The sequence below is a fragment of the Tasmannia lanceolata genome, unplaced genomic scaffold (genome assembly GCF_043159265.1).
Source record: "Tasmannia lanceolata isolate RefF3 unplaced genomic scaffold, GAP_Taslan_0.1 ptg000037l, whole genome shotgun sequence".
Classification (NCBI taxonomy): Eukaryota; Viridiplantae; Streptophyta; class Magnoliopsida; order Canellales; family Winteraceae; genus Tasmannia; species Tasmannia lanceolata.
This window is the reverse complement of record NW_027518714.1, coordinates 6264055-6277891: the sequence shown is the minus strand read 5'-3', so window position 1 is coordinate 6277891 and position 13837 is coordinate 6264055. Positions and strand designations below refer to the sequence as shown.

Genomic DNA, 13837 nt, shown 5'->3' with positions numbered 1-13837 from the left:
AAAAGTGGGTTTATTGTTTGCTAGATTTACAATTGAATGGGTAGGTAAAAGCTTACATTTTCTGCAAAGGCAAGGTGGCCCATTGGAGAGGAATTGTACCGTTGAGGAAGTTGCGAGTGAGATCACTGTGTCCAAAAGAGGTAGAAGGTTAAAAAAAAGGGCTTCTCGTCCGAGGCGTATTTTAGACGTGAAGCCTAGATAAAAGTTAAGGTGAGCCGTGGGAGTTCGTAATTTAAACTTACATTTCCTGAATGTAGGGAAGTCTGGTGAGCTCCGGTGGAAGAATGCCCGAGAGATTTTGACACTTAAGAACTCTGCAATCCAAAAGAGAGATGGGGGGTTTTTAGAAAACAGAAATACACCACAACCCATCCTATCCGAATAAAATAGATAGGAATTTGGTAGGGACCATCGCAGAAGGCATTTCGCGGATGGTCTGGTGCATAAGGCAAATGGAAACAATAATCCATCTTGTTTTTTTTATCATTTAAAGATCTGTCAAAAGGTTATTACCCTTCCAAAAAAAAAAAGCTCTCACAGGCTAATTAAAAAAGAAAAGACAAGGTGGGTTTGTGCAATTATTAAAACATGATTGTGCTGATAGCATTTCCCCTAGCAAAATGTGGTTATGGAAACGTACATATAACATGCAAGTATAAGATATGGATTGTCCATATCCAAACCATTCATTTGTACACCGTAGATCATCTCCATAAAATGATCCTAACACTCTGCTTCTATAATGTGCAGTCCCTCTATGTATTAGACGGTTGGGATCATCTTATGAAAATGATCTACAGGTTACAGCCTATTTACATTGTAGCCAAACTAATGAACAGTTTGAATCATCCTATAAAGTGGAACCCACTGCAGTGTTTAAAAAAAAACTTGAATCTCGAGTTTAGCATGCCTATAAATAATAACAGATGACTGAGAAGCTAAAGGAAACATACATGCTTACGACATGGCAGGTGTTATTGTTGGCAAATGAACAGTTGCATGTGACAGAATTATTGCAATCCCTGGTTTGGGTATGGGTTAGCCACCCCGACTCTCCACTGCAAGGATCTACATTGAAATCCCAATTCGTCTTCCCTAGCGTGATGGCGATTTGTTCAAGAGCGTCCACTGCATTAACAAGTAGAAAAACCAATGGTTGAAACACATCATGGAATGTCATTAGAGACTTGTCCACAATTTGGTATTCACACCCACAAATTTAGAGGGAAATAATATGATTACAAATAATTTAGGGGTTGGTTCAAATCATCTATTTTCATGTGTCGAAAAAAGTGGAAAAATGTTGGAGGCGAGGGTGATACAATGAGAGACTTGAGCTCGCATGAGGCGAGGGTGAGACATGGCTAAAAAATAAGGGAAAAATAAATCATGTTTTTAGTAGAGTTTTTTTTTTCCTTCTTCTTATGTTTCTGCCTTTTCACACCCTCTCTTCAATCATGCCCTAAGGCCTCTCCCTCTCTTCACCTCCCTTGCCATTGACCTAAAATTCATGGTTGCCAAGGAAGACCTAGAATACCCTAATTATCATAAAAAGGTCAAATATGAGAGAAGAAATAGAATTAAAGGCGTTGGGCTCAGGGCATATCCCATCCATAGCAAAGCTCAACATATAGATTGTGGGCCCCAAATTTATTCTTGAATTTTGGGTCTATAATAGGTTTGTGGCCACAATCTAAAACGATCAGGACCTTAGTCTTTGCCTGGCCTCCCATAGTATGAACGAAGTAACGTTTGTTTGAAACATAACAAACAGATTAAAAAAGGAATTTTTGTCGTATTACTTCTTTGCTTCCATTATTTGTATACTTCTCTTATTCTGAGCTCTTTCATTGACTATTGACCGTTTAAAAAACACATGCTGTAAGAGCCATGCAACTTGCTGTTCTTCTCTTTTAATAATCAAGGAGAAGAGGCCTTCCTAGAGATCAACTTTTGAACATCCCGATATATCGGCCATATCGGATCCCCTCTATATACGGGCTGATATCGGCCGATATATTGAGAATTCCCACCTCCTTAAAAGTTAAAAGGACAAATAATACTCGAGATGCTGACGTAGCAAATCCCCACATCCTAAGACTGAGAAGAAAATCACAAAGATAACCCTTTGTATGTTATGATATGACTACAGACTGAAGGTGGAGGTTTTAACTTTTAAGGGCCTCCTTGGTGGATTCCCACGGAAAAAGATGACTACGTAAAAACAATAAATAAAGGTCACTTGCTCAATGATACATATCATTTATTTTCTAAGCATTTCTATGCATGATGAGTCCACCGATATTCAACAATTCACATGCCTCTAAATATAAATAATATTGTATGAGTATAATATTATAGGGGAAACTACTACGTTGCCTAGCTAGCAACTTTGGCAAAATTATCGAGTCATCAAGATTTAAAATAAACTAGTCATACACCTAGGTTTGAAGGTAAAAGACTAAAATACCTTTTTTCTTATTCTTTTTCTTTTTCTTCTCCAATAGCAAAAATGAGGAGAATAAGAAAATTAGAAAAGAAATCTAACAATAGGGTAAGAAGGAGGAGTTGAAGAAGAAAGGAGAAAAAATATAAAAAAAAATAACATAAAAATAGAAAAACAAATAGAAGGAAAAAGCCTCAAAATTGGGCAAGAATATAAAACTAGGAAAAATAGAGCAACAAGATGAAAAAGAAAGATATTTTAGTCTTTTTACCCCCAAAACTCGTTTATGAGTAGTTCTTCTTTCTTTTTTAAAGCTTGTTAACTTTGCAGTTTTTCCAATGTTGCTGGCAAACTTGGTAGTGCCCAATATTATATGAAAATAATTTTGAAGTTATAATACACACACATAGATACATATTTGTGTGTGATTATCTACAAATAATTGTTACAATATTTTTATAATGATATACTCATTACCAAATAAGTCTAAATTAATATAAAATTATTTTTAAACAAAGACCAATTTGAATGGTGTCCAAAGAGGCATGTTATTTTGGGCTCTGTTCACTTGCCTTCTTGAGAAAGGAAATGACAAGAAAGTAAGCCAAATTTTTTCGTGATTGGACATGATTTGACATTTTCCGCCATTCACTTGTTTTCTCGAGAAAGCATAATTACACAGGTGAAAGATATAAATAATGACGTGGAAAACGAACTTTCTTACACTTTTCCTCAAAATTTTCTCACCAAACGGGTGAGAAAATCACTTTCCTGAGAAAACCACTTTGCCTGCATACTTTCTTTTCCTTTCTCGGCCAAGTGAACAACAGAATTTTCTCACAAATTGAATTTTCTCACAGTTTCTTTTTCAGTTTTCCACGTCAGATTCTTTTCCTTTCTTTTCTTTTCCTGCTGTTAGAAAACAAGTGAACAGAGCCTTGGAGAATTTGGACCTAACTTGTACGGTGAGACTGCAGCTGGTTCAGGCTGAATCCAGTTCATTTTATTAGCAAAACTTCGATCCAATCTTCACCCACTTGCACTCACTATTTTGATAGAACACCCCTTTTTCATTACTATGAATTTCTCCCTGCTTTAATCCCCAATTCTAAGTAATCATAACTCACATATAACAACAAATTGAAGAAGTTCAAAACAAATATTAGGTTGTCAAGCAAATATGAAATCGCAACCCAAAAAAGACATTCAAACAGAGAGAACAAAAAACAAAAAAAAAAGTTTTCTTACGCTTACCTTCGTTAGGCACGAGAGTAGCTCCAGATCCAAACACTCCAAAGCAGTTCAGAGCAAGAATCAAAACAAGCCAAAATCGTATGGAAAACATTTTCCAATTTCGTTAGATCTTTTCCAAAACCCCCAAAACTGGAGATCCAAAGCAAGTTTAGGTTTGAAACAGAGTAGAATTCATGGGTTTTTGAGAGGTTGAAGAAATGATATCTTTATCAATGGGCGTAAGAATTTTTTATTCATTAGCTTTTAATCAATTGGACTTTTAGCAGAAGGATGAAAACGAATGCCGACAGAAAGTCAGAGATAAAACACGTAGGCAGATTATCACTAATCGTAAAATGGGGTTCTGACGTAAGGAATTGATATATTCACCCCATTTTCTTCCCCGGGCCACCCCCTCGTAGTGTTAAAACTTAATAAAACTTAAAAGAGTAGTCAAGCCCATCAATAAAATAAATGAAAGAGTAGTCATAAATAAACTGGGGGTGGCCCGGGGAAGAGAAGGGGGAGAATATATCATTTGGATATGTAAATACTAAATAGTAATGAGTGGGGGGCCCACGTGCTCAATAGTCAGAAGTCCAAACCAGCGAGGTGATTCGCCCACTGTTCTCTCCATTCCCCCAAACTTATTTATTCCTTAGGTCCTTTCTATGTTTCGGATTTTGAGAATCGATTATGAGTCCAAAACTGATAGCTTAGGCCTGTTTTTTTGGATTTTGAGAATCAATTTTTAGTCCAGAACTGAATGAGCCCTGTTTGTTTTGAATTCTGAGAATTGATTGAGTCCAAAACTCATAATTCCGGGCCTAATTGCTTTGGATTTTGAGAAGCAATTGTGAGTTCAAAACTGATTATCGCTCAAAATCAAAATCCAGAGCGAGCAAACATGCCTAAACATAATTTTAATTTTAAGTCCAATAGTCAGTTTGTGACTCGAAATCAATTCTCAAAATCCAAAACAGACCGGGCTTAGAGATTTCTAAGCTACAAGCATACACCATATAATTTTGTTGTAGAGGTGATCAATTTTTATTTTCTCACCGTCTAGAATCGATCCAGTGAAGGTGGCTTTATGCGCCTATCCATAGGCCATAGCAAGGTGGAGGAAATAGATTGGTTGGATCATTGACCAAGTTGCCCCATTTGTACATTTTAGAGTTCTTATATGATGGATGCCCGTTCAAATATGAGCTGCTACAGAGTACAAGTGGAGATTTTGTTCCTATTAATACACTGGTAAGGGTCTGCGGCGTCTGCCTAACCCCAAATTACTTACCAAAAAATAGGTACAAGTGGAGCCCACCTGTTCAACGTATCGAAACCATTTATCTGTTCCGCCTTGCTATGGATCGGCCATGCATCAAAATCCACTTGCATCTCACAATCCTTCCTCCTCTAATTTATAGCCAAAAAATGTACGACCACGCAATATGATATTCATAACCATATATTAAGAGTAGTTTAAGAGGTTAGAATCGTCGGATCCGACCGGATTTTGAGGCATTGCCCGTGCATAGCAAGGTCCAACAGATAAATGTTTGGATGATTGAACAAGTGGGCTACACCACTGGTACATTGTTACCGCTCCTATTTCGTACGAGCTTTGCTCCTTTTTTTGTACGGGTTTCTACCATATAAGAGTCCATTCATATTGCGCTATTGGTAGCTTATAGGTATGAAACCAGTAATCGGTGTTAAAAAATATTAACGAATTAATACAATAATAATTAAAAATAAATGATATCCACACTCTTGTTTTGATAAAAACACTCCATTTTATTAAATACTAGGTTAATCAGAATTGTAAGCCTTTTCACAGTTAATTAAAGAATAGTTAAATGAAGAAGAGTACCACTATTAAAAAAGTGAGAACACATTACATTTCCCTAATTAAATATAGGGTTTTGCTAGGCACTCGTTGAGGTGCACTGGAAATTATATTTTACAATCATTTTACACATGTTTTGAGTAGGGGTGGACATGGTTCGGTTCGGTTCTGGGCCCTAAAACCGAACCATATATAATCGGTTCCCTAAAATTGGAACCAGAACCGAACCATAAAAGTTTGGAACCAAACCGAACCAGAACCATATATAAATGGTTCGGTTCGGTTCTGGGTTTACCCAACCGAACTACAAACAGCCAAACAGGTATATATGAACTACAAACAGGCCCTATCAAATTATATGTGAACGGGTATATATAGACTACAAACAGGTATATATACCTGCGTATCAAAGTTTTGGGCAATTCCTAATATACATTATCCAATGCATATCAAAGTTGGGATAACATTTATATAGGGACTACAAAGAGGCCCTATCAAATTATATATGAAGTTATGAACTACAAATTAGGGCAATTCCTAATATCCATTATCAAATTTGGGATAACATATATATATGGACTACAAACATGCCCTAATATCCATTATCCAATACAAAAATAAAATTAAACCAATTCCTCAAGTAAGTAGGTCGGTTCTCGGTTCCGGGATCCCAAACCTAGAGCCGAACCAAATATTCACCGGTTCCAAATTTTTCGAACTGGAACCGAACCATATATAGCTGGAACCAGGTTTGGTTCCCCGGTTCGAACCGGAACCATGTCCACCCTTAGTTTTGAGACTCTCTTTTTTCAAAACATGTGTAAAATTGATTTCTAATGCACCTTAACGAGTTTACCTCAGAGCAAATAGTGGAAGAGCTGACCTAAGAGCAAATAGTTTCCCAGATATCATTTCCAATGGAAACACACAGATGCTAATGGAATCTTCGCGTGGATAGTAGTCCCTTTATCGGACCGTTGGGATTGTCCAAATTGTCACGATTTTGATTTATCAACCAAGGTCAAACAGAAAAGATGTGGAAATATCATTTCTCATATTGTTGACTTACTAACTTCTCCAAAAGCTTAAGCTATTGGAGAAGTTGGTAGGTTAACATGGTATCAGAGCAAATGCCTGGGTTCAAACCTTCTTGATAGCAAAATCCACATGCAATAGCTAAATCCAAAAGTGGGGCCACATGTGCCACGTGTAGGCCAACCCTAGAAAGTGGGGCCACACGTGAGGGGGAGTGTTAAAGTATAAAAGATTAAATACTGCCTTTCTCCAACAGCTTGAGCTATTGGAGAAGTTGGTAAGTTAACGGGGCCACACGTGAGGGGGAGTGTTAAAGTATAAAAGATTAATAACGCCTTTCTCCAATAGCTTAAGCTTTTGGAGAAGTTGGTAAGTTAACACATATCTTAGTACCCTCTATAAAACAAGGTTGTCATCCGTTCATTTAGAAGTCAAAATAACAGCTACAAATCTTACTTTTGTTTGCCGATTTCCCATGCCACTCGTTCATAATAAGTATTCTGAGTATTTCTTTTCTCAATAAACTTAACCAGTTCAAAAGAAAAATGCACCATATTCAAATGCATCCTTCCTCCGGACGTTTGCAATTTTCACCCGATCCAATTAGATTGCACCCCTGAAGCAGCCCTAAAGAAATCAAAGACTTTCAAATTGTTTGGAATGAGAGATTTTATATGAGCAAAGACCATGGTTTTAAATTTTGGTGGGGACCGAAATTGAAATTTCCCAAAATTTGATATTTCGCGAAATACCAAATTTCGGCAAAAATTTTAGAATTTAGGTCCAAAATTTTGGTTCAAAATTTCAAGAAAATGGCATTTAAAAAAAAATGTTACAAATTTCGTATAAATTTCTGAATTTCTGAATTTCAGTCCCATATTTCGAAGCTTAATACCAAATTTTGGACCGAAAATCCAAAATCTCGGATTTCGGTGGGGTCCGAAATAGGTACCGAAACCAGATTTAAAACCTTGGTAGAGACTACTTGTTCTAGGAGCGTCCATGGACCAAAGAGTTTTTATATTGAAGAAAAACCACAAGGAGAGGCAGTCAAGGTAGCAAAGATCACAAGATAAGAAAAGGGAGAGATCTAAAAAATGCAGTCCTCATGGGGGAGAAAATCAAAGATCCCTAATACAGATCTAGTCAAATCCGACTTAGCTATCCGACTCTCAATTAGTCAATCCCCTAATATGCTTGAATTGGACTAAATTACCATGTACTTGAATGAGGATTTCATCAATAAGCTCCGAAAATCCCCAAGGGTGAGGGAATCTATCACCCAGTCATCTGCCGACATTGACCCAAGTCTCTTTCCACCACCATTATAATGCCCTGCATAATCGCTGCAGAATCACTCTGACTCCCGCCTCATTAGAGTCCTTGATACCAATTGGCTAAGAGAAGGCCCATAGTTCTTAAAATTAATTTTGGATCATGACACAGACGTAGCCCCAAAATCCGATGGAGTGTCCTCCTAGATCCCAATGTAGGCACCAATGTGCAAAACTACGGTTCATATTTTTATTGATTTTGGTCTACCCATGAAGGGTGTTTTTGAAATATTAAAAGACCCTTCTCAAAACTACAAACAACATTATAAAGCCTTTCTGTTTTGACTCTCTCTCTTTATCTCTAATTTGGACTCAAAATCCAAAACCAAAATGACCTTTGAAAGTAGAATCCAGAAACCACTCTGAAAATGATCCAGTCCATAGGGGATCCGGATCGTAACCAAGACATAGGTAGATCCGATCCGAAGGGATCCATTGACTATTTTCCATGGATTTGCTCACCCCATCAGAGCATCAGAATTAATCCTTTGACTTGCAACGATGTTTGTTATTTTCAAACTGTCCATTTAAAGGCCAATTGGTTTTTATCACAGAAAAATGTGTGCATATCCACACTTAACAAATCGGAAAATGATATTTCCACCACTTTTACTGTATTTTCGCCTTCTTTACTTTATTTTTTTTGTCCTTTTCAGGAAATGACTTCGTTTTCAGGATAAGGAAAGGACAGACAAGTCTTCACTTAAGAACAAGACATAAAGGGGGTCGGAAATGCTGAAAAAAGAAATATTAATAGGTGAAAGACTTGAATCTAAAAACCATTCTATGGGCGTTGCGAGTGCTGGTTTAGTGGTTTCTATTGCCCCAGTTTTGACTTTCTATTTACCATAAATTAATAAGAGGAATTCGGTGGCCTTCCATTTCTCTCCGCAAGGCCAACCAAGCAAAGGTCGCCACCTTTGGGACTACGCCCTCTTGCGACACCATACGTCCTAATAAAAAAAACCCAGGAAAATGAAATTCGGGAAAACAAAGTTTTCCATAGAAAATAAATATTCGAGACAAAGAAAATTCTTTGATTCGAGGGAAAAATCCATAGAAAATGAGAAGCAAAAAATCGTTTTCCATGAAAAAAATTATCCACTTTCTTTCCATCAATATTGGGCCTCACAGGTGCCACATGTAGTGATCCAATCCGTTGATTAATAGGCGACCACAATTCCAAACGGCCCCTTCACTAACCAACCGTTGATTTTTGTAGGCTTTGAACCTGTTATGATCAGAACAAAATTTGAGCCGTCCTAATCCATCATAGGGCTTACTTCATGGAATTCGTCGATACAAGCTGTAATGCAACGTTATGTCTCTTCCAGGAAAAAAAGTCAATGTTTAATTGTTTATGTAGATAATATGAACGGATGTGATATCACCTCCATTTGTGACCAAGTTTCGTATTAAAAGCAAAGCTAACCGATGTCGGCTTAGCCTTCTGAAAATTCTCTATTTTCACTGTAAACATGCATGCTTGGAGTTTGTTGGTCCGGACCACGCAGTCAACAAAATGGGGAAAAACACTCTACGTTTTTATAGGGAAATGTTATCAGCACTACTGTATTTTGATGAGGGCACTCATCACTTTATTCAAAGTAGGCATGGCACGTACCTATGTGAATAAATTTTGGGGCACAACCTATTTAGGCTGTCGCCCATCTAATGGACGGTTTGGATCATCCAATAGTGCAAGCCATACCGTACTTTTAATAAAGGGACGAGTGCCCTCATCAAAATACAGTAGTGCTGATAACATTTCCCTTTTCTTATGAAAAAGTTTAATGCTCTGTTTGGATGCCGGGTTTTTTTTTTTTTTTTCTGGGATTTATGTGGGTAAAGGTGGAGACAAAAGAGGGGACAAGCATTAATTAGAGAAAGATATTATGATGAGTAGAGAGAGAAAGAGAGAACACCATTTTCAAGAGAAGATTTTGCTGATGTCAGCAAGAAAAAGCTGATGTGACCACTAATCCTAGGATTTGAGCCGTCAGATTTCGTGCCGACAGCCCAAGGGGTCCTCGCCTATGACATCACCCGGAGAAGTGTGGTGGGGGTGCTAAACACCCAACAGCCTACAGGGGTAAAAATCATCGCCCCTTTTTTCGGGGAAGATGATTTTTCACTTTCCACCTTATGAGTGGAAAAATCATCCCCCCCCCCCCCCCCCCCTCTTTTCTGCCAACTTTCCAACTTTACTCCCCCTATATTGTGTAAAGGGATTTGCTAGGGACCATCGCAAAAGACATTTCGCAGGCCGTTGTCGCATGAGAAAGCAGCCACACATGCTCAGATTTTGTCCCCCCGTATGGCTGCTTTCTCATGCAACAGCCGGTCCGTGCCTTCTGCAATGGTCTCTAGCTAATCCCTTTTGTAAATGACAAAATTTTAAAACTACTAATACTTGCTGTGTTTTGATAACTGCACTAAATTTATTTTATATTATTTTATTATTTAAACAGTTGACAAAGGTTATTACAATTCCCTTAAAACAGAAAAGACAAGCTGAGGTTGTGCAATTATTAAAACACGATCGTGGCAATATCACCGACCAATTTTAACTGTGGTGAATGCAGTTTTTTCATGTTTCGGTTTATTGGACCATTTTTATTTTTTACAGTGCTTTTTTATCCAATACTGTATTAAACCTGAATTTTTTTGCGTTATCACATTTTGCTAACGATGGTACAGACGGAGGTTAGATCACCTCATATGTATGTAGTTTCCTAATTTGTTGAAATAGAGATTAATATGTGGAGAGATTAATTATAATTTTGATTAAATGGGAAATGGAATGTAGTAAGAAAGATTGTGAATTAAACAAAAAGTGTGACCAACTTTTTTGTAAAGAGGTAATGCTTAAGATTTCGATTGCAGGAATTTTGGGGAAAATTTTGGAATAGAAAAACTTTTTGAGAATTTCTTGCTTTTCCATTTTCGACTAAGGCCCTGTTCATTTGAAACTCCGATGTTTAAATTTAATTTAGAGGCACCTTTAATTTATAATAATATACCAACCATATCATTTCCGACTAAGGCCCTGTTCATTTGGGATTATCCCAACCGATTGAGTCCAATAATCAGTTTGGGGCTCTTAATTGGTTGTCACAGTCTCAAACGAACAGCGCTAAATTATTGAAACAGGGAATCTTTTTTGAAGAAACAAATATCTGTGAGAAATGTTTTTACCGCAATTCAAACAAGGGCTTAAATACATCTTTAGGAAAAACAAATCACTCTGCAAACTTGTTCCCCTTGGTAATATGGTTGTTATCTTTTTTGCACCTTTCGGCATGGTTCAACAACTACTCCATCGAATTATTTCCTACAAATAGTTATTAGTTGGATAGGGATACTTTTTCTCCCTTTCTTTATTTCAAGAAGCCTTGCGTCATCCTTTAGGCCATGTTCTGGCACCCAGGAATATTTTTTCATGATAAATCGGTGTCACCAAGCGGTGAAAAATGGTCTGGTCGTGAGAGAAAGAGATAGATTTGAGAGGGCATGATTGAGACGAGCTTGAGGAGGGTCTAAAAATAAGGAAAAAATCGATCAAAATTTTGTTTCCTGATTTTTGCCATTTCACCCGCCCTACCCCTCTGGAGACACTAGTTTATCATAAAAAAAAAAAAATTCATTGCAGCCAAACGTGCCCTTAAAAATTGAGAAATGCTAAGAATGCTCTCATCATTTTCACCTAGTTCAGAGATCTAAATAATTCAGTTGTTAGGCCCCGCGATAGGGTCAGAGAGAGACGGCAGCTGTGTTTATCAGCCCCACTAGACGATAATGTTACTTGGTAAATGTAGGTGTTAAGTTTTTTACTTCCGAAGATTTAAAGGTACACTATTGTTATTGGCACAGCAATGGTTTGATAATGGGCCCACTCACCTTGTCTTTTATTATTTAGTCAGCTGCCAAAAGCTATTATAATTCCAAAAAATCCTCTCAGCTGCTAATTAAAACAGAAACAAGAAGGTTAGTTCAGCTTATTATCAAAATATGGTTGTGCCGGTACAAGTACCCTAAAGACTGATATATTAGGTTGTTCATTGGCCAAGTTTATTATTTGAATAAATCGCTCTGTTTGTGCACTGAATAAGCCTATTCAATTGTTTGGCACGGTCTAATTTAAACACTCAGTGGTTTAAATGGTTTCTTAGAAACTAATGCTAACCTCGAATCCAACAAAAAATGGTGGGCTTAGGTTGATCAGGTTAGGCCGGCCGGTTTGATAATGTTTTTGAAGCATTAGCGTGTACCCCTTTGCCACTACATGGTTGGCTCGACGAAAAATCTCTCAGGCCATGTTTGGCCACCATGAAAAATTATTCCATGGAGTGGGAGACAGAGTGCCTTGAGAGGGTGAGACAAGGGAACATGAAAAGCTCCCAAAATTGACGAAGACATAAAACCAATTCTAAAGAGGCTATTTCTTTTGACTAGTTTTTAGGGGTTTTATGTGCTATCTCTACTCTATCCTGTCAAGTGTCAATTCTCTCTCCTTCCTCCTCAGTCCCTCTCAAAAAGGTGGGCCAGCAAATAGTCCATGGAATATTTTTTTCATGGTTGCCAAACGTGGCCATGTAGATCACAAAACTTTATCACTAATCCAGCTAATGAGAGGAATTATTTCTTGCTCGGACAGTAAAATAGATTAAAAAAAAAAGGACCACCCGTGGAGTTAGATAAAGTCTGAAGTCTGAACAGACTACATAGCGAAAGAAAGAAAAAATTAAATTAAGTTTAATCTTAAGAAGTTGGTGATAAAGTAATTGAATTAAGGTGCAAAGCCAATCGTTGGGAAATTGGATACGTCGTTATGTTTAAAATCACGCAACGAGGTCTTGCGCGGGGTCCATAAAAACAGTTAGTCTACTCTAATTAATCATAAAGCCAAACCTAAAGTTAATAAAATTATTAGTATTTAATTCCATAGTAATCAAAGAGAAGACAAGAAATTCTTCTGTAATGCAAGTAATCGTTCTTCCTAAGCAATACACAAGCGGACTGATGTGGGCTCAAAAGTGCCTTTGAGAGAACCTAACAACTACAGTCTTCTTAGCGTTTTCCAGGGTCTGTTTGGTTGCACCAAAAATAGTGATTTTATGGGAAAATTAATTTAGGGGTGCAACTCTGGTTGATTTTTTGGGATTTGGGTTGAGCTTTTTGTTGGGGTTCCACATAAAAGCAAATAGTCCCACATCAGATAAGTGACCTCTAACGGCTAGCTTTTAGGGGTGAGTTCTACCCGGTTAGATTCCCTACACTTTGACCATAAAACCGATCGAATTTAAGATTAATTTCAATTCATTTTTCAGAAGAAGCTCAACCCCAAGTTGCATCATTATGGTAAAAGGGTGAGTTTGGTTGCGAGTAGTTTCCTCCTCGTAAAGTAGAGGAGAGAAGCCTTGGATTTACCTGGAACTTACCTCGGAGAATAGTGATAAGTAGTGTTTGGTTGTCAACCTGGTAGAGTAGTGGTGGGGGTGTCAATATCAATATAGAGAGAGGGAGAAGAGAGAAAAGGAGAACATAATTCCTATAAAAATCCATGCAAAAAACTATCCTCTTGGTGATATTTTGCTTGAATTTTATTGGGAGCTTCCTGGCATGTGACACCAACAGACAACAAAGAGACATCCCCGATAGTCTTTCGAGATTTCAAGGGTTTCGATGACTTGGCACCCAAAATCCAAACAAAACCCCTAAGTCAGCCCGGCTTTTGTTTAACCAAACAGACCTAGGAAAATCAAGGTAAAGTGCATATTTGCGTTTTCCTAATAATGGTTGGCTCGGCTACAATTTTTTTTCAAATACAAACCTTTTTTGACTGTGTGATTTTTCTCTAGGCAGAGAAGGAAGGTAAAAAAACAGTGGGAAATTATTTTCCTTTCATTCTCCATTTGGATGCACCAAAAAGTGGGGAAA

At 37.5% G+C, this 13837-nt stretch overlaps 1 pseudogene across 1 annotated transcript in view; it reads right to left on the bottom strand.

The window, feature by feature from the left end:
• LOC143860338 (putative LRR receptor-like serine/threonine-protein kinase At1g07650) overlaps positions 1-3921 on the bottom strand; it is a 46764-nt pseudogene extending 42843 nt beyond the window's left edge. Inside the window, exons 1-4 of the transcript XR_013239679.1 lie at positions 3701-3921; positions 954-1128; positions 243-314; positions 57-125 (exon numbers count right to left, since the gene is read on the bottom strand). The product of XR_013239679.1 is annotated as a putative LRR receptor-like serine/threonine-protein kinase At1g07650 (transcript). The remainder of the gene's footprint in view (positions 1-56; positions 126-242; positions 315-953; positions 1129-3700) is intronic.
• Positions 3922-13837: the final 9916 nt, after the last annotated feature.